Raw genomic sequence first — 18,758 nt, forward strand, 5'->3', positions numbered from 1 at the left:
GCGCAGGTTGGAGGCGGTGCCGGCACGAGCCACAAGCCCAAAGCCCAGCCAGCCCAGCCCAGCCCAGCCCGGCGCGCCGCCGCGGGGTGCAGCCCCGCAGCCCGCCCGCGCCCCGCCCCGGCCGCGGCTCCGGCCGGGCCCCGGCGGCAAGAGAAAGAAGCGGCGGGACTGCCCGGGGATTGCAGCCGCAGCGGGAGACACAAGCCCTCTCGCGCCTCACTTGCTCCTGGGCTTTTGAAGCGGCGCGGCCGAACTTGGATCTGCTGCCCCCTCCGGCCCGAGCCGCGGCGGCGTCCCGGGCTGAACGTTCGCTCGGCGCCTTCCCTCCACGCCTCGGGCAGCCGGGCTCCCCCTTCTTCGCCGCCCTCGGCCCGCGCCCGTCCGCCGGGGCCTGCTCGCGGAGGGGGCCCGCACCACGCTGCGCCCCCTCGGACCGCCTTCAGTCCGCCGCGGGACGCTTGGCTTTGCCTTCAGCAACGGCAGGTGGCGGGGCCAAGCGGAGAAAGGATGCGGTGTCTTTTCCGTGGGGATTTTGGCTGCCTGTGTGTCGCCGTCCGCCCGGCTCGCGGTTGGACAGCGGCAAGCAAGGCCGAGGAGCTGCGCCGAGGTCCGGCAGCTGTATGGGGCCAAGGGCTTCAGCCTCAGCGGCGTGCCCCAGGCCGAGATCTCCGGTGAGTGCCGCGGAGGAGTGTGCGGGGGGCGGCCGAAGGTGCCGTGCCCCCGGCCGGGGCAGCCCACGGGGGGATCCCCGGCCAACGGTTCTCGGGGTGCCAGCGGGCGGGGGTGCGCCGCCGCCCGCCGCTGGAACTTGTCCCTCGCGTCGTGGGCGGTGAGAAGTCGGACCCGAGAGGTTTCCCCGAGGGGCAGGCTCCCCTCACCCCTTGCAGCACCCCCGGGCTGGAAAGGGTCTCTTCGCGGTGCTGGCTATGCGAGCGGAGCTGTGAGAGGGGGTGGTCGCAGCAAGTGTTCAGTGGTTGTTCTCTCTTTTTTCTCATTGTCTCGTTGCTTCTGTTTTGAGTACAATTGAAACGGTTCCGGGGTTTTGGTTCAGAAATGGGGATAATCAGACTGAAATGGGTTTTGGTGTCGGAGCTGGAAAATGCCACAAGGTTATGAGAGAGGAATTGATTTCTTTTAATCTTCTTCTGGATAGGGAACAAACGTATAAATGGTACTTGTCACTTGATAAAAACGAAGCAGGACTAAAATGACAGAGGAAAATCGTGCAACATACCTCAGTGTGTCTTCTTGCCTTCGGTCTGGCTTTGGACAAATCTTGATTTCCTCCTCTTTGCAGAAACCAATGAAATAGTAAAGAATATTGAATATCTGGTTTGTGGGTTTGGGTGGGTTTTTTTTTTTTTTTTTTTTTTTTTTTTTTTTTCTTGAAAGCTTGGGGAAAATATGCTGATGTATTGTAGTTTTTTTAAAAAATTCTCATCTAAGTTTTGATACACCAACTTGTGACCCATATCCGAGAGGTTTCTCCTCACTTGTGGGAGCTTCCTCCTTCAGACAAAGCATAAAACATGCAGGCGTACGTGCCAGAGCCAACCTACAGGGACACCCCAGTAAAACAGCAGTTTGTAGTGCACATCTAAGCTTACAGAATGCCTTATGTTGAATATTTCATTGGGTAGTTTTTCAGAGAAACCAATTTGTTATCTGACCTGTGAATGGAAAAGGCTGATGCATATACATGTCTCATCAATTTGAACAAATTAATACTTTCTTTGTCAAGTTACAAGTGAGAGTAAATTTCCAAAGTAAAACGAGCACTCCTTGAAGTTTAAACAGTGGCAAGTTTCAAGACAATTTGAACATCGCTATTAATAGAATAGTAATTCAGTTGAGCAAGAAAGTGGCTTTTTATAAATTTGCATCTAATTATTACAAACATGAATACATTAGCAGTCCTGTTTCAAGTGGAAAATTCTTGGAAGACAAAATGTTTACAAACACTGGTGAAGTGGCTGCAGCGTTGTACACAGGGATAGTACTACAGGGGCAGTCACTGAGGCTCGCAGGAGCTGTGGTTACAAGTATCACGTATCGTTACAAGTATCGCATATCACAGGTTAGCAGAGAGCGAAACATCTTGTGTCTGCACGTTGTTAAGGTTCACAAAGTGACAGGACGCAGATTTCTGGGATCCAGGAGTTTTGTTTCCTGCTGTTTGTTGCTATGAGCATATACGATGGCAGTCTCAAGCAACAGCAGTTAAAATTGTAGGTATCCAACTGGGCACCTCTGGCTGTTACTGTAAACAGGGAAACTGTAGATAAATGCTGTGAAAACTTGAGGAATACCGCATGGAAAGTAATATGAAGAAGTGCTTGGGGGGAAGAAGGATCCACACATAAACCTGCTGCTGATACTATAGCCAGGTATTTAAAACAGCTAACAGACTGAATGATTTTCATTGGTAATTACTGTGCGTTCATCCTGACTGATATGTAGTCAGGGACACGCTTTTCTGTTGCTGTAGTACTTACCCAGTGCAGTTAAAACATCAGTGTACATAGATACCAACTTCAGAAATGTCCTGATAAAGTAGTGTTGTCTATCATCTGGACTTTTTAGCAGTTGTGCAGGTTGGTGCAGAGGTTGGTGCCAGTTTTGCTGTCTCCAAAAAAGAAGAGTCTCAACACCCTCCTGCAGTATACCCATGTGTAATAAGTGCAGAATTGTACAGTTTATAATTCCACATTTTGTCCAAATAGTCATTGCTTCAATGGCTATTGGTTTCAATGGCATTACTTCAACTTGATGACCGTGGGGGTTGTCATCTGCATGGAGCCTTGTCAGGTTATGCCTGCCTGACACCTGTGAGTGCAAACACATGGACACAGGTGAGGTTGGGGTGGGTGTCTTCTGACATATCTCAAGTGAAAGGACGAGAGGAAATGGCCTTAAGTTGCACCAGGGGAGGTTCAGATTAGATACTAGAAAAAAAATTTCACTGAAAGAGTAGTCAGGCATTGGAATAAGTTGCCCAGGGAGGTGGTGGAATCGCCATCTTTGGAAGTGTTCAAGAGGCATCTGGATGTGGTACTTGGGGGTACGGATAAGAGGGGGTTATGGTGGTGCTGGGTTGATGATTGGACTACATGATGTTGAAGGTCTCCTCCAACCTTGATGATTCTGTGATAAAACAACTTTTGGCTAAGCTAAGAGATGCTAATGAAGTCAATTCAGTGTTGTCTCCAGTTGGACCTATGCAGAGGTTTCCTGTTGGTGGCCCTCTCCATGTTGTCAGAGAGGCCCAAGAGCTACCCCATGAACCATGTTTTTACCTTATTTCTGAGCTCTCTGGAGACAAAAGCCCTTCACTTGCTCCTTCTCCAAAGTGACTTAGCTGTTCCTTCTTTCCATTGCTTGCCCTGAAGCAAAGGGGAACACTCATGTCTTAGCCCCACGGCCTTGCCCCCAAAGCAGTGCTGCCACACTCGGCTGACCTTGCTCATGTCTGCTCTGAACTGGCCCCAGGCACTGCTTGGTGTGTGGCTGTCACACCAGCCTGGCACCAGGAGCCAAACCGTGGACTGCCTGCATCCCCAGAGCATGACTGCAAAAGGAGTTCAGTGACCTCCCACGATGCAGGCTCTGACTCAGGCTGACATGGCTGTGTTTGTGTTGGTTTTAGAACACTTACTGCACACTTTACACCTTCTAATCTGTATTCTTTGTTATGATTTTAAAGGATTATGAATAATCTAAAGTCTGCACAGCTCACCAGAAGGTTGTCCCTGCTTCTGGCTGTACGGATGAGTTGAAGAAGCCGTCACACAGTTATAAGCTGGCTAATAGAAAAGCATCTGATTCAGGGGTAGACTCTTGGTTTACCAGATTTCTCATGAACCACCTAGACAGGGTTTCCTGGTTTTTTGCTAATGCTGTGCGATGCCTTTAATGTGTCTAAGACTTTAAATGTGTCAGGTGCTGTTATTAAGTGTGTTTAGGGAATACACAAGGTGTTATATCTCAGTACTTTGAAGTCAATGGCAAAACTCCCAAACATGAAAGCAGCGTCTGCTCGTTTTAGCAATCCTGACAGACAACCATGCACCAGAGACCTGGGTGAAGATCTGCCTAGAAGAAAGTTTCTGGTGCTTGGGAGAAAGTCCCCTGCTCCTTGAGTTTGGGAAAGTTACAACACTTGCTTCTATAAGATGTACAAACTTTAGCAAAGTTTTCCTGTGTGTTGGAGAATGTTCCTGCTCTCTGGCTGGATGACCCACACCCCCTTTCTGTGATTGCTACAAAATGTGGGAAACCAGTTTGACAACTTCCAGTTATTCTCTTTCCTGTTGAGTCTTCTGGAGGTGGCAAGCCTCCATTCTTATTGTCTGACATTCTTGCTACCCAGACACCATCACCCTATTGCTGGTCTCCTGCTCTGGTGACTGAGGGAGAGAGATGTCTCCTCTAGGTGTGCTTCTTAGTGCCTGTGATAAGGGCTGGTCATCTTAGGTTCACAGTAGCATTTGTGATAGAAGAGAGTGACCGTACACCAAGAAATATTGTGTTTTGGGGAGGATATCCAGCTTTCTCTGACTTCATGGAGGGTGTCTTTGGATTACTGATGTTGAATGGGTGACTGCTCCCCAGCAGAGATAGTTCTCCCATGGACTGGAGAAGACTTGAGAGTTGTGATTTGATGTGGATGTGCTTGGCCCTTGCTCACTGTTTGGGCTGGACTTCTGCTTTGGCTTGTTTATTCCTGAGATTAATCCTTCCTAGACTTGGCTTGCTGCTAAGTTGAGCTTGTTGACACAGGCAATGGGTGCAATGCAGTGAAAGAAGAGGAGGGTACAGAAAAAAGCCAGGTGGACTTTGCCAGGCTATACTGCTGGCCATCTAGTCACACATCTCACTTGGATCCTTCCCTGGCTCTTTAGCTGGAAGGAATCAGAACAATTTTTTAATCTTTTAGTCCTTTAGGCTGTATAATTAGTTTTTGTAATGAAAACCTTGGCAAGTGTATGTGTTGGAGCCATTTGGAGAAGTGTTATCTAAGTAGAGAACAGGTCTGGTGACAGGATGGGACTTGACGAGGCTCTCAGAGTATGAAGGGGGTAATGGAACCCCATCTTGGGGGCATTTCAGCTGCAGGAAATTGCGAAGTGGGGCAAACCTGCATCTGTGGCATGGAACATAAAATCTGGGGCTCCACCACTCCCCAGGAAAGATCTTTATCCTTCATTGAAAAGGGACACACTGTTGATCCAGTACTTTTTGAGGTGGTTGTTACATTTGGGTTGTAGTTACTCAAGGCAGAGAGATTTCTCAAGGTTAGCTGCTCCATGGTGAACTCTCAGATGAAATATCAACCCATTTATGCAAATGAATTTGTTAGGGACAAATCGTAATGGCCTTTGTAGCCTGCTGGGTTTAGAGTGATATTTCTGATGGGGCAAAACACAGGGAATTGTGCCTTTTCCTCCATCTGGCAAGTGTTTTGGTGTGAATGTCAGAGGAGGCCATGCCTGAACTATGTATCTCTCTGTTTGACTTAAAATATACATAGAAATTTGCATACTTTACACTTTGTGATGCTGTGTTGATTTTTGACTGCACAATGTGTGCGTACCGAACAATTATGGAAATTGGATTTATGGAGAAAAATGGGCTCCCTCTAGTGGTTCACCCTGGCGCCCTCACATTCCCGCGCCCACTGGAGCATGGCAGGGATCTGGAAGGCTTTGTGCTGAGATCCTGAGAGTTTTGTGGTGCTGACATTATTTTTAGGAGAATCTGCCTTTCTGTCACTGTGATATGGATGACTAAGCTCTCACCACATAATTGTCCTTATCAGCTGTGTCTGACAAAACTATGTCAACAGCTTCTTTTGTTGATGAAGCAAAAGCCTGATATTTCTTTTTCAAAAAAATTTGCATGGATTTATATCTGGAAACACCCACCAGCACCACTGTGTGAAACTGCAGAGCTCACCTCATCTCTCATTTTCCTGTTCTTGCCCTGTAAATGCCCTGTTTTGTTTAAGAACATGTAAGAACACATGTCAGTCAAACTCTGAGTTCACCGGATGGGTTTGGTAGATGTGTGGGTTTTGGCAGCGACTGTGAAACAGTTGGTTTAATGTTCTATTGCTTTCAGTACAATTGTCTGACATTGAGGGGACTGGACAGATATATATTCCTCTGGGTGATTTCAATAATTAAGCATGCTTTGACTTAGCCAAAGGCATGGAGGGAACTGCTAACTTGGTTGTCAAAAATGTGTATTTAAAGACAGAGATTTTATTTACCTCATAGGTGACAACAAAGATGACTGAAAACAGAGGCCCTGGAGCACCTGCCCACAAGCAGCAGCTGAGCCCAGGCTCTGTGCCCTGCCCACGACTGCCCACTGGGCTGGGTACAGGAGTCGAGTATCATCTATTTTTATGGCAGCATCAAATTGCATTAGGCACAGTATGGCAAGAGAAAGCAGGATAAAAGGATTGCCCCAGCCTCAGAGAGCTGATGGTCTGAGGGATATCCTGACCCTGCTGTCTGCAGTAGTCTCAGCACTGTGTGACTAGGGCCAGTGCTGCAGTTTAGGTCTCCTGGCAGCAGCTTGTGTGTTCCTGTCACTTGTCTTGCGGGACTGTGGAATTGAGGAGCAGGGTAGGTGGGAGGGTGATTGGCAGGTGTCACTGGTATAAGGAAAAATATTGTATCTGCTTCCAGCATTCAGCTGGAAATACCGACTGGGAATTTCAGGGGAAGACCAGGGAAGTAGACATCTCAATTCTGTGGAAATCCACAGGCTTCCTTGGAGAAAACAGCTTTCATTTCAGTTTGCTGCCCAGGGCCCCGCTGAACACATATTTCTCTAAATTGGTTTCTTTCTTTGCCCCATAGGGTGTTTTGGTGTATGTGTAGTAGGCAGGTAGCCTCACAGAGGGGGTAATGTCAAACAGCAGGCTGCTCTGGCACAGTCGGCCCTGCTGGCTCTGCCAAACTTCTGTGACAGGGCATGTGTTCCCTCCAAACGAGATTGCTTGCTGTCCCACAGGTAGCTTCCAAGATGGTATTTGCACGTGTTGCTCCTGCTCGGAGGAGCAGTAGGAAAAGCCCCCACAGAGAGTTGCCCTCAGCGAGGTGTCCTGTCCCACAGTGGTGTCTCCTGGTGGAAGCACAGCCTGCACTCTGTGTGCTGGGCAGCAGCTGCAGCAGTAGCAGGGCTGGGCTCTGACTGCCTCGGGTACAGGCAGAGGCCTCCCGGGTCCCCTGGAATGGTCTGCCCTGCAAACATAGAGCATTTGCTTAGTTGAATGCTCAGAAAGGAGCTGGATGTGCTACTTCTGGTTGCATGACAGAAAGGTCACCTTCAAGTGCCCTCCTCAGCTTTAATGTGCCCCTTCTGAACTTGCCATGTACATTGAACCTTTCTGAAGATCTTAAATTACTCCTGCTTTCCACCTATATAAGTCCAGCCAGAGTTGAGCCATCTTTTCCAATGCTGCTCCAAATACTGACTCTCAGGCACAGCTGTGAGAAGGAGGGAGAGGTACAGTGGGCAGTTTGTGGGGTAGACACACCACCTTGCTTGGGTGTTGGCCTGGAACAAGTCCATAAGAGTATCTTAATTTTTAAATTTCTCTGGTAAAAAGTCACATTCTTGTTTTGCTGTCTGTGAAAGGAGGGTTGACAATGTCTTAGTGATGGCTGTGAGGGTAACTCTGCCCCATCGTGATGGGGAGAGACCTAGGGAAGGGAGATCCTAAAGCTTGCAGGAACCCTTGTAGCAGTTGCTTGAAGATTATTTCATCATGTTTTGTAGTTTCATTGCACAAGGTTGCTGTAGCTGCCAATGCATTAAGAATATTTCCCCTCAAAGTTACAAAAAATAAATAAAATTCAAAACTCAATGAAAGCAGAAAATTTCCTTTATTCCCCGTTACCGTGAAGGACAGATCACCCTCTCCTCTGATGTCTATATAGCCTGACATTTTGTTGCTCAGAATATGTTTTATCCGTCACAGGTGAAACCTGTCTTTAAGTAACATTTGATTCCCAGGGAATCGGGTTACCTCCGTTGCCAGATTGTTCTGCAAAAAATAGTGAAGCTTTAGACTGCAGACACTTAAAATGCTTGTCTGAACGTGACAGAGCTCCGAGCCTGGTCAGTCACTTCTGCCCAGTAACGTGTTCCTGTTTTACTTGGAATTCTTCAGATACGAAAAACTTTTCTTTTTTCAAGTTTGAATAAGCAGAGTGCTGTGACAGTTTTTCACAATGCTCTTGCTCCAACTTTTAGATAATACATTAATCACAATTGTATTGACTGTACAGAGATTATAAAACTAATTTGATTTTTCTGGTGCCTTTTCGTATACTGCAGCATGAATCAGAAGCACAGAATTACCCAGCTGTTACAGACTCCTGTGCTAGCAACATGAGTAAAACCAGTTTTTCAATTGCCATGCATTCTTCTGGAGTATTAAAAAAAAAAAAAAAAGAAAGAAAAAACCAAACAACAAAAGAAGTTTTGCTGTGGTTTCAGGGAGCAACATGATAGTACTTATGCAGACAGTCAATCTTTTATATGACTAAAATGCAAATACTCTATGACAAATAGTTTTGCCTTGCAAAAAATTGCTATTTTATAGGATTGTAAAACTGTACTGTATAATTTAGTTGGAGTATTTCCACTAATTTTACCCAAGTCTCTTACTTTTTAGCTGGAGCAGACAGGCATATTTCTAAAATATAAGTATTTTAGAAGTTCTTTTAGTTGTAATTTTTGTTCATAAATAAAAATATAATAAAAGCACTGTCAGAAATTAGGATTAATTTTCCATTTTTAAAAATAAATATACTTCAGTCTCTTCTGCTCTCAGTTCATGTTGTTGCATTACAGTTGTTGCAGTGATTTGGTTGTATAATTGATCCTGGAGTGAGGGCCAAGCACAGCATAAAGTAACTTCTGTGTGAGGGCTGCTGTATTAGCATCTCTTGTCTATTCCTGCCGTCTTCCCAGATAAGCTGCATGGTGGAAATTGGGTGCTGTAATTACCATGGGTCTGGCAGGAGGGAGGTCTGGTCCTAGTCCCCATCTGGGTATAGATTTTCACCATGAAGCTGGAAAAGCCACTTCACTTTTCTTTTTCCAGCAGTCTCCTCTGCCATAAACACTAAATTGGACGAGAGAGCTGGAATAACTCATGGGAAGTTTGGTTTATTAAACTCTAGTCCCTACATGTAAGAGAGCAGTGGTCTTGTCTCCTGATGCAGTTGCTTGCTGTGCACAGCTGCTTGAGTTTAAAACAGTTGTATAACCAGTTTGGATTTTTACAAACATCTGTTTGGCTTTGTGACAGAATACCAAACAAGCCTTGCAAAAAAGCCCCTCTTTCCCCCCTTTCATTTGTGGGAGGTCTCAGAGAGGCTTCCATGTTGAGAGAGGAGGAGGAGGTGGCAGCTGGTATTTTTATTAGAGAGGCTCTCTGAGGCCAAAGCATAGCTGAGGGACTCATCTGCTGTGAATTTGAGGGAGGGCTGCACAACAGTGGGAACCCATGGGTAGAAGTCCCATGGACTCTGCCACAGGCTCCCCATCCTATCTGATGGTGGTGGGATGTAGCAATGCCCCAGCTGCTTGTGTGTTGTGGATTGGTGTGAAAGAGAGATTGGGAAGTGCCTGTGGAGGTCAGAGAAGTGTTCCAGGCTGCCTTTTGCAAGTATTGGGCTTGGCAGTGCTGGGTTAATGGTCAGACTGGATGATCTTAGAGATCCTTTCCAACCTCGATGATTCTATGACTTGTGGCAGGTCTATTCAGTGCCCAAAATACAAATTTTTGCAGGGGCATGGTGGCTGTGTGCTGGTCCTGTCGTGGGTGAGAGCCTGTGCACCTGGCCTGTGCTCACACACCTCTCATGCAACTGGCCAAGGCATCTCTTGCATGTGATGCAATACCTGCACTTTGATGTAGCTCTTGCAGTGTGTAAGGAATCACTGGTATGGGTTTAAATGTAACCATAAATGGAAGCAGGGCTCCATTGCTCTACTTTCAGAGTTGGTATAAAAGTGCCATTGGCATCCAGAGTAACTTCGTGTTTGAAAAGGATAGAGCATACAGCTGTCTTTTTGAAAAGCTGTCTGCTGCTGTTGGTCAATTTATGGCCAAGAAACTGGAAGCAACTCGTGAGTTTTATGTATTTTTGTATATGTCTGTGTGTGCCCATGATGTGGTGGTAGCTCTGGAACGGGAATTTTGCCAAGCTCTGGGAGATGTAGACTGGGCCATTATTGGCTTCAGCTGGAGGAGGGAATGTGGTCTCTTGGACCTGCTTCTTTCAGTGCTGCTGGCTGAGTCCCACCTGTGGAGGAGCTGCTCCCATGGCAGCTTGTTTGTGCTGCTGTCCCAGTGGGATGAGAGTTCCCTGCTTGAGTTCAGATACGCAGCAACCTCTCAGGATGAAGGTGAGCAGTTGCGTACGGAGCCATGCTTGCTTCTGACACCTGCTTGGTTTGTCCTATCTGGACAACAGCGTGGAGAACAGCTTGTTTTGCCATAACCAGGTGTCCTGCACCTGTTTAGTTGTGCGATCACTAAAGCCCCAAATATCTCCATGCCAAGCAGATGCCTTCCATATCAGGAGGGATGCCTGGTGCAGAGTGGACTGATTGTGCTGCTCCATAGGGACTATACCTTCAGGGGAAACCTAAAAGAAAAAAAGAAATGTTGATAGCACTTCTGCAGAACTAATTAATACAAAATTTTTATTGGTAAATATTCACAGGTGCCAGCAAATATAAATAAGCAATGCTTAGGCTGTGACTTTGTTCTTGTTAAAATAAACAGAGAGCAAACACCTTCTGACAGGGAGTACATTTCAGTTGTAAACCAGGAGAGAAAGCCACTGTGTTTAAATGCGGTATCACTTCTCCCCTTATCCTGGATCAGCTGTCTGGGGGCTTGAGTTTATTTAGTAACACTGCTGCCACTGTTTGTGTTGCATTGAAGAGATCTCCTATCACAGCCGTAAATTAAATATTTTTCACTGTTAGCAATACACTGAGTGACAGGTTTTAGGACTGAAATTCCTAAATGTGTCTGCTGATGTATGTGTGTCCAGCAACATGGAGTCTTGTGTTATCCTGCTATCACTGATATATTTTGAGCATCTTACATCACTCAGGCTGATTTGGTTATCCTTTTTGTCAGCTAGAGAGAAAGACATGTGAAATGTCCCTTTCCAGTGTCCTTTATTGGAGCAGTGGTTACTCTTGGGGCCCAGTGTGCCTGCATGTGCTGAGACCTCTGCAACAGCAAGTGGTGTGCCAAAACAATGTTGCTGTGTTGTTTTGTAAACTGAAGGCTGCAGGGTTTGTGTAGTTAACATACATAAAAATATAATAACTGATTTAAAAAAATTATTTCCATGCTCTATCTGGAAAAAAAAAAAGTGTGAAGTGCCTTATAGCCTTCTTTTTGGTGACTGTGAGACTGTATCTGGAGCATGATATCCAATTTCAGGCTGCCTGTAAAGGAATGGTACAGCTATACTGGAGCAAGTCTGGCTTGTCCAGTAAGTAAAGTGTAGAAGAAAGAAGGCTTGATGAGATCCCAGTGCTGTCTGCAGCTACTTAATGTGTGGGAATAGAGAAAACAGATAGACTTGTGTGCATGGGGGCAGTATAGGAGGTGTCAGACCCAAGCTGGAACTGGGGAAATTCTCATTTCATACATGGAAAGACTTTTTCAACCTGAGTGATTGAACACTGGCACAGGAGCCCAAAGAGGTATTGTGATTTCCATCTCCACCCTTGAAGATATTCAGAGTTTGAGCAGATGAGGCCTTGGGGCATCTGCTCTAGTTTGTCCTACTTTGAATGAGATGTTGGACTGGATGGCTGCAAAAGACCTTTGGGCTGAAATTATTCTGTGCAATGCTGTAATTATACCACACGCAGACAAATCAGGTGTTTGTGTAGGGTTTTTGTTAATGAAGGTCCTCCAAAGAGGAGTGGGTGAAAGGAAATCCTTCCAGTACTGGCATGCAATGTTTGCATTTTTTGAACTTATTTATTAGTTTATGAAATATGACATTCAGTCAAATCAAAGAGGAGCAGCAATGTTCTCCTACATGAGTAGGAAGCTGTGGTGGTACTCTAGAGATCCCAGTTCAATTTTCTGCTCTGGCACATGTGTCTGGCATGACCTTGGGCAAGTTACTTAATCTGTCTGTATCTCCAATCCCCATTTGTGCATTACTGTCTTTAAATTATAATATCTTGTTTTTATAATTTGTCTTTGACTTATAAAGTCTTGGAGTACTGAGTCTCGCTATTGCTCTGAATTTCACTATACAGTACTTAGCACAATGGGACCATAAATCTTCATCAGTCCCATGATACATGAATAATAAACAGTTACAGCATAATTTAGGGCCACACTTTGCCTCTGATCTCACGATGCATAAAGACAGAGGGTTTTTGTTGATTAAAATGCTATGCTGTTCGGCCTAACGAAGATACATGGGCCTTACTGAACAGATTTTTACGAGCCTGTTGTTGGCTCTTCTGGTTTGTTGGGGTTTTATTTTGTTTCATCATTACTCATTGATTGCAGGTATCTAAGCAATTTGCTTGACAGATCAGGGAATAATAAATTCCTTTAATCTATGTCTCTTTCAGTTTAATTATTGTTAACTCATTACTTGGTGTTTAGTTCAATGGATAATGAACTCTGTTCACTGTGTGGTGGAACGGACTTGGACTACAGAGACAAAACTGGCTTCTCCAGTTCTTTTTAAGGTACAAACCAAAACTGCAGAGTCACAGAGTGTTTAACTCCAGGTTAGATGGAAGGTTACCAGCAGGCGTACCATGGTTACCTTTGCAGGCTTGAATGTAGGTTAACATTATTTCAGATGGTTCCATGTCTGGCACTGCATTACATTTGTTGCTTTATTTTTAGACAGTTAAGAAACTGGTAACTATTATGTAGGCAGCTATTTCTGTCTTGATTACAAGACAGTGTCTAATAAGTCGTATGTAGTACAATCCTAATTACTGCAGACAGACTTTACATTTGTGACTGTGGTAATACTGTTAGACTACTTCCTGCAGAGTTTTGTAGGGTGTTCAGACCTTCTCATTTTGGCTACAGCTGGGGGAATAAATCTTTCATTCACTCAAGGGTGCTATGGTCTCTCATTGCCATGCTACTGAGCATCTGGGTTCTGTTTGGACATAACCCACTTCTCTTGTTTCTTCATCCTGAAATTTTTGTCATCTTTTTGTCACTGAAGACTGTGAACCCTACATGGCAGGTGTTGGCCATCACTCCATGTTGTGCCAGCGGCAGTTCTGTGGTGGAGCTGAGGAGGCCGTTACGAACCCTGGAGAGCTCACACGGCTCAGGGTCACCCATATCACTTCATTCTACATCAGCAGCTTGGTTCAGCCCTGAAGCCAACATCCACTGTGTCCCATCTAACACAAACTGAAAGAAACCTGAGTGTTTTTAACACTTTGGTTATGTATCTTAAGTTTCCTTCCTGAGGCTGAGGAAAGCTAGACACCAGGAGTTAGGGGACACTGACACACCAGGGAGGGGAGCAGGGCCTGTGGAGTCACTCTAAAAATGACCAGCAAGTCGTTCATCTGTTGCTACCTGCTTTTACACCCCAGCAGGCTGGCTTCACTCGTGCCTCCCTCTGTTCTGCAGCTATTCACACAGGAATCAGAGAGTAAAAATACTACCAAGACTTCAATCTTTCCACCAAGGCTATGGCTCTGGAGCAGAGCAAGAAGCCTGCAAACACAGGTGCCCCTGGTAGAAATATAACTTTCCTGTTAGGGTATCATCAGCTTTTTCAGCTAGAAAAGTAAAGAGAGTAGGGATTTTGGTGAGAAACCATGCTGAATGGCTTCGAAGGGTTTGGCAACATGTCACAGAAAGCCCGAGTATGGCTATATGTCAAAGATCACTGTTGAAATGTTTATTTTGGGCTTGCTACTGTATTCTGCTCAGTCATCAGGAGAAGAGGTTCATAGCACTTGTACTGTCTGATCCTTTTCAGCACGAATTTAATGCAAAATAAACAAAGGTAAAACTTGGGTGCCCGGGAATACTAAACTGCTGCTCTGGAGATATTTCTCCTCTTCTGGGGAAGGAGTTGTTCTTTGCACAGTGTCCCCACATAAGCCCCTTAATATGAATGACATTACTCACATTTGCAGAAAGAGAAAATGGCACTTGCCAAATCTGCAAATCACAATTGTGTTTCTGTAAACTTTGGCAGTTACATGGCTTCTGGTAAAGCTAATGGAGGCAAACTGCTTTTAATTTAAAATCCTCCCTGCAGAAAAAAAAAAATAGCTGGCAGTTGAGGGATTCGGTAGTGTCCTTGTGTGAAACTTCTTTCCTTATTTTCTATGGTTTGCTTTAGCCAAGGAGAAACTGTTAATTAAAAAATGTTCCTAATGTAGCCAAATATGCAGGAATTTACTTATGTTACAACTACCTGTACCAGTTCTGCAGTAAATCACTTCTTTGTTTTCATTTGATGAGCAATTCTAATTAACCAAATAAAGGTACTGCTTACCTCGCACTTAACTCAGCATGTTTGCTGCTTCTTAGATGATTGAGGGACTGAGGATGGCAGGTTTTGTTTAGATGAGTCTTTTGGATTCAGCAAGGCTGAGGTGGTCAAGCGGCACGAGGAGGGATAACGCCCAGAGGAGGACTCTGCCTGTGGAGCAGTTCCTGCTGGCAGGGCAGGCAGGCAGGGAACACTGAAGGCCACAGGTTCTCCCAAAAGGCTTGCTCTGGGTCTGTGCCTCCTGTGGGCACAGGGCAGGGAGATGGGAGAGAGGGAAGACAGCATTGTTTAGACCACATTTGGATGCAGTTTCTTTGAAGGCATTTTTCCTTAGTTCGGAAGGTACTGGACCAAATCATGGATCCAGTCAGCATAGTTTGATGCTTTGCATAACAGTAAATAGTCTGTGCTTGGAGAAGAGTGTGACGAAAGTGTCTGTGTCAGACATGTACATGTAGAATGATGCTGATGTAGTCCTGCAGCAGAATAATCTAGAAATTATCCAAATGCCCGTGTGTTGTGGTCACTTGCTTCAGCCCTGCCCTGAATCCTTTGCAGCAGTTCAGAGGAGCTGCAGGCAGGAGCTACACTAGGGTATTCTGCTGTACAGAGCTAAGAACATCTCTGGAGCTGTAGAATGGGGGAGCTGGGCAGAAGACATTGGAAGTCTTCCTAGCAAGTACAAATTGATAAGACTGCCTGGTCACCAACTGTGGTGCTCCAAGTGCAGTCTTTTCACAGGTCCCATTTGACAGAGCACCGTCAGCTGCAGCCAGGCTGACAGCATCTGGCACAATAAAAATTATTTCTTTTCTTTTTTATTTTTTAAAGCATATAGAGAATTTTCTCTAGCTTTAGGAAAATCAAAGTAAAATCTACTGTAGAGTTGTCTTGAACTCATCCATAACTAGGGTAAGCATTTACAGTGCCAAATGATGAAAGCATTTTACGCTTTATTGGATTGTAGTAACTTCTTCAGCACTGCATTTCATGTGTGCAGGAAGGAGGAGTTTGGCTTGTTTCAGAAATATTTCACAGTGATTTGAAACTTATTTGTTCTTACCCCTTCACACTTAACACTTGTGTTGAAAGGGGAGCTAATGGAAGTGCTGATCCAACCTGAGACAGATATCACTGCCTTTTGCTGTAATATAAAGAGTTATTATAAGCCAGTAGCTGGAGCAATATTATTCTACCTGAAATTTGAGTGTCCAGCAGGAGTCCTGACTGCTCTGTTGGTGCTCGTGGAGCAGCAGCTGGTACAGGGGGCTATAGCTCCAGCAGGCCTTCAAAGAGCTGAGAAGTTGGGCACAACCTTTCAGGGCTGCCCAAGCAGTGTGGTTTGCTCAGCAGCGTTGACTGCCTGCTCCTAAGGCTGCACCAGAGGGACAAAAATCTGGTCTCATTGCTTCCTCCAGGAGGATTTATCTTGGAATTTTGAAACTTAACCTTCTGCTCCTTCCCTAAATTTAAATCCATAGCTTCTGACTGAAGACAGAACCATATGTCAGTGAAGCACTGGGGCACAGCCACCCTCTCTATGTTTATCATCTATTGTTGCATTAGCAGTTTGCTGTAGAAACAGCATGGCAAGAGGTGTTGTATGGGACATGCACCTGGGCTGCCAGAGTGCTGCCCTGTTAGGGGGCATGCAATGAGCCTCCTCTGTGCTTGGAGAATGAGCACTGGGAGTGGTGGAAAGATGCTTGGTGTCTAATCCAAAGGTCACCTGAGGTAATCCAAAAGCATCATGCACTTCTGTGGAAGTGCCATGGATGTGTTTCCAGAAGCAGTCATGGTCTTTAAGCCTTGCTACACAAAGGAAATCACTTAAACAGGAAACAGAGCCTTCTGGAGACTGCAGGCCAGCTGCATCTTCCCTGGTGATCTTGTGGTGGGGGCAAATGATATAACAGATGGAGAAAATATATTCTTCTGATTAGTGGTTGATGGGCTCCTCCTAAGCAGAGAAGGTCTGTTCTTTTAATTAATTAGCTGGTTAATATGTTTGTGCAGTGGCATGCCCAACTAATGTGTAGTTACTATGAATACACATACAAATGGCAGTAATGGATGCAGATGGCCGTAATTACCAATGTTGGTTTCTGCAGTAATCACACATGCAACATACCAAGTTGGTTTAAAAATTGACATGTATTGGGTGATTTGTTTCCCTTCCCCACTGTGTGTGAATGTGCTTGTGTGGCTGTTCTCTGTACACCCTAGGCTTGCTGCTAGGCTGACCCACTGAGCTGAGACAAGGCTTTAAATTGTGCACAAAGAACTCAAGCAAGGTGAAGATGACTCTAACTTAGGTTTTCTCTGCAGTGTCCTACACCCAGTGCTTTGAACTATGTATTTTGCCTGATGACAGTGCAGAAGCAGGGCTCTAGGGCTGCTGAGGGCTTCATATACCTATATCTGGTGTGTAGTTGGCTTCCATAGAGGCAGCTGGTTCTCACTCTGGCAGCCAGGCCTAGGAGTAGTGTGTCAGGGGCTTGGGTGCCCTGCAGCTGCCTTAAAGAAATGTCTGATGAGGCCACCTCATGAGCTGACTCATCCTGCAGCCTGTGTCTGACCTTACCAACAGAAAATGATATTTAGGAACAGTGTGTGTGGCTGTGCCTCCTTTCTGAAGTCTCTCACTTTGTATTCCCAAACACTCACAGCTTCTCAGGAGGGTATATCAGGGGTACATCCCTGCTTAGTCCTTTACAGACCTTTTGCCCACTAATCTATGTAATTTCTTTTCAAACCTGCTGAATAGGGTCTGCACCCCCAAAATTCCCATGGCACTAAGCTCCGTCAGTTCATCTCCCACTATGTAAAGAAGCAGTTTTGTCTGGTTTGAACTGGTGAGGTCCTTGAACTTGCACAGCTGTTCTTCACTCAGATCATCTGGCCAGATAAATCCATAAAAGGGCTTTTATTAATAAACCTAATACTAAGGAGGAGCTGTATACAATTCAAGCCAATTCAAGGTTCGGGGAAGCAATTGCACCTTTTTTTTCCATGAGGGATGCCTAGAGTAAGGGAACAATATCAGATAGTTGTAGTAGTGCAGCTTTAGAAGGGAAATTGAGCTGCTTGGAGTGACTTGAGGACCCGGGAGATCCTGCAGTGGGTGCTGCCAAAACCTTTTTTTGCATGCACGCTGAGTAGTGCTTACTGGAATGGGATGATGGGCTCCCTTCAAGCCGAGTGGCTGAGGAGCTGCTTATCCATGAAGCTGAGTTCTAGTTTAGGAAATGGCAAAGACAATTTAGGGGAAGCATGCATCAGAAAGCGTTTCTGAGATTGCTGAGCACTGCTCCAGGTATAAGTGCCGAGCACCATCTGCTCTGGGATTGCTCAGCACGGAGAAGAAAAAGCTCTGGAAGCTGCTGCCGCTCTGTGCAGTGCAGATCCAGAGGGAAGCGCCCACAAGGGAGAACTGCTAGCTGTGCCCTTCACCCCAGGGGTGCCTCTGCTCCAGAAGTGGGGTGGGTGGGTATACCTGCCTCGCACACTGCTCTGGGGAGTGGGCTCTGTGAGAGTGAAAGGCCTGTGGATAATTCGTGTGCCTGCACTTCTTTGTGGAGTGGCATTAATCTTTGCATCAGGAGACTGCTGCTTTGTCTCCCAGCGTTAACCTTGAAGACTCATGATGGCAGTTAAAAAGCTGGGGGTAACAAAGGGAAGTTTAAAGAAGCCTTATAAGAGAAATTCATGTCATGGAGTGAATAATCTGAAGGCTCTGTGAGTGTAATGGAGAGCCAAGCTCAGGCTGATGACTCTAACGTAGTCAAGTAGTGCAGAAAATAACTGTAAGTACTTCCAAATCCTATGGCCATCCTTTTCTTTCTACAGCAAAAACATCTCTCTTGTGATCAGTTTTTTTTCAGGCTTTTTGTCTTTCTCTTAGCAGGTATGGTCCCAGTTAAATATTTACTTTTCAACTAACATTTTTGCTATCTGGTGCATTTGTTTTGGGACACAAGGTCTTGTTCTTTTGAAACTTGTTTTGTTAGGCTGCTGGGTAAAGCCTTCCTTTTTTGACAGCCTTTTTACTTGTTCTTTAAAACTCTTCTTTGATGTGAGCTCAGAAACACAGATATTATTCTTTTATCACTTTCCCCTGTCAGTTTAAAACCAGTTATGAGTACCACAAACTATTAAAAACAATCTAAGCTAACCTCTCAAGTGACAGATACT

At 45.4% G+C, this 18,758-nt stretch overlaps 1 protein-coding gene across 1 annotated transcript in view; it reads left to right on the forward strand.

The window, feature by feature from the left end:
• Positions 1 to 482: 482 nt before the first annotated feature.
• Positions 483 to 18,758, forward strand: part of GPC1 (glypican 1) — a 202,788-nt gene continuing 184,512 nt past the window's right edge. The window contains exon 1 of the mRNA XM_029963676.1: positions 483 to 671. The gene's annotated coding sequence lies outside the window, so the exon portion shown is untranslated. The remainder of the gene's footprint in view (positions 672 to 18,758) is intronic.

The sequence above is a fragment of the Manacus vitellinus genome, unplaced genomic scaffold (assembly GCF_001715985.3).
Source record: "Manacus vitellinus isolate BGI_N305 unplaced genomic scaffold, ASM171598v3 scaffold_60_pilon, whole genome shotgun sequence".
Classification (NCBI taxonomy): Eukaryota; Metazoa; Chordata; class Aves; order Passeriformes; family Pipridae; genus Manacus; species Manacus vitellinus.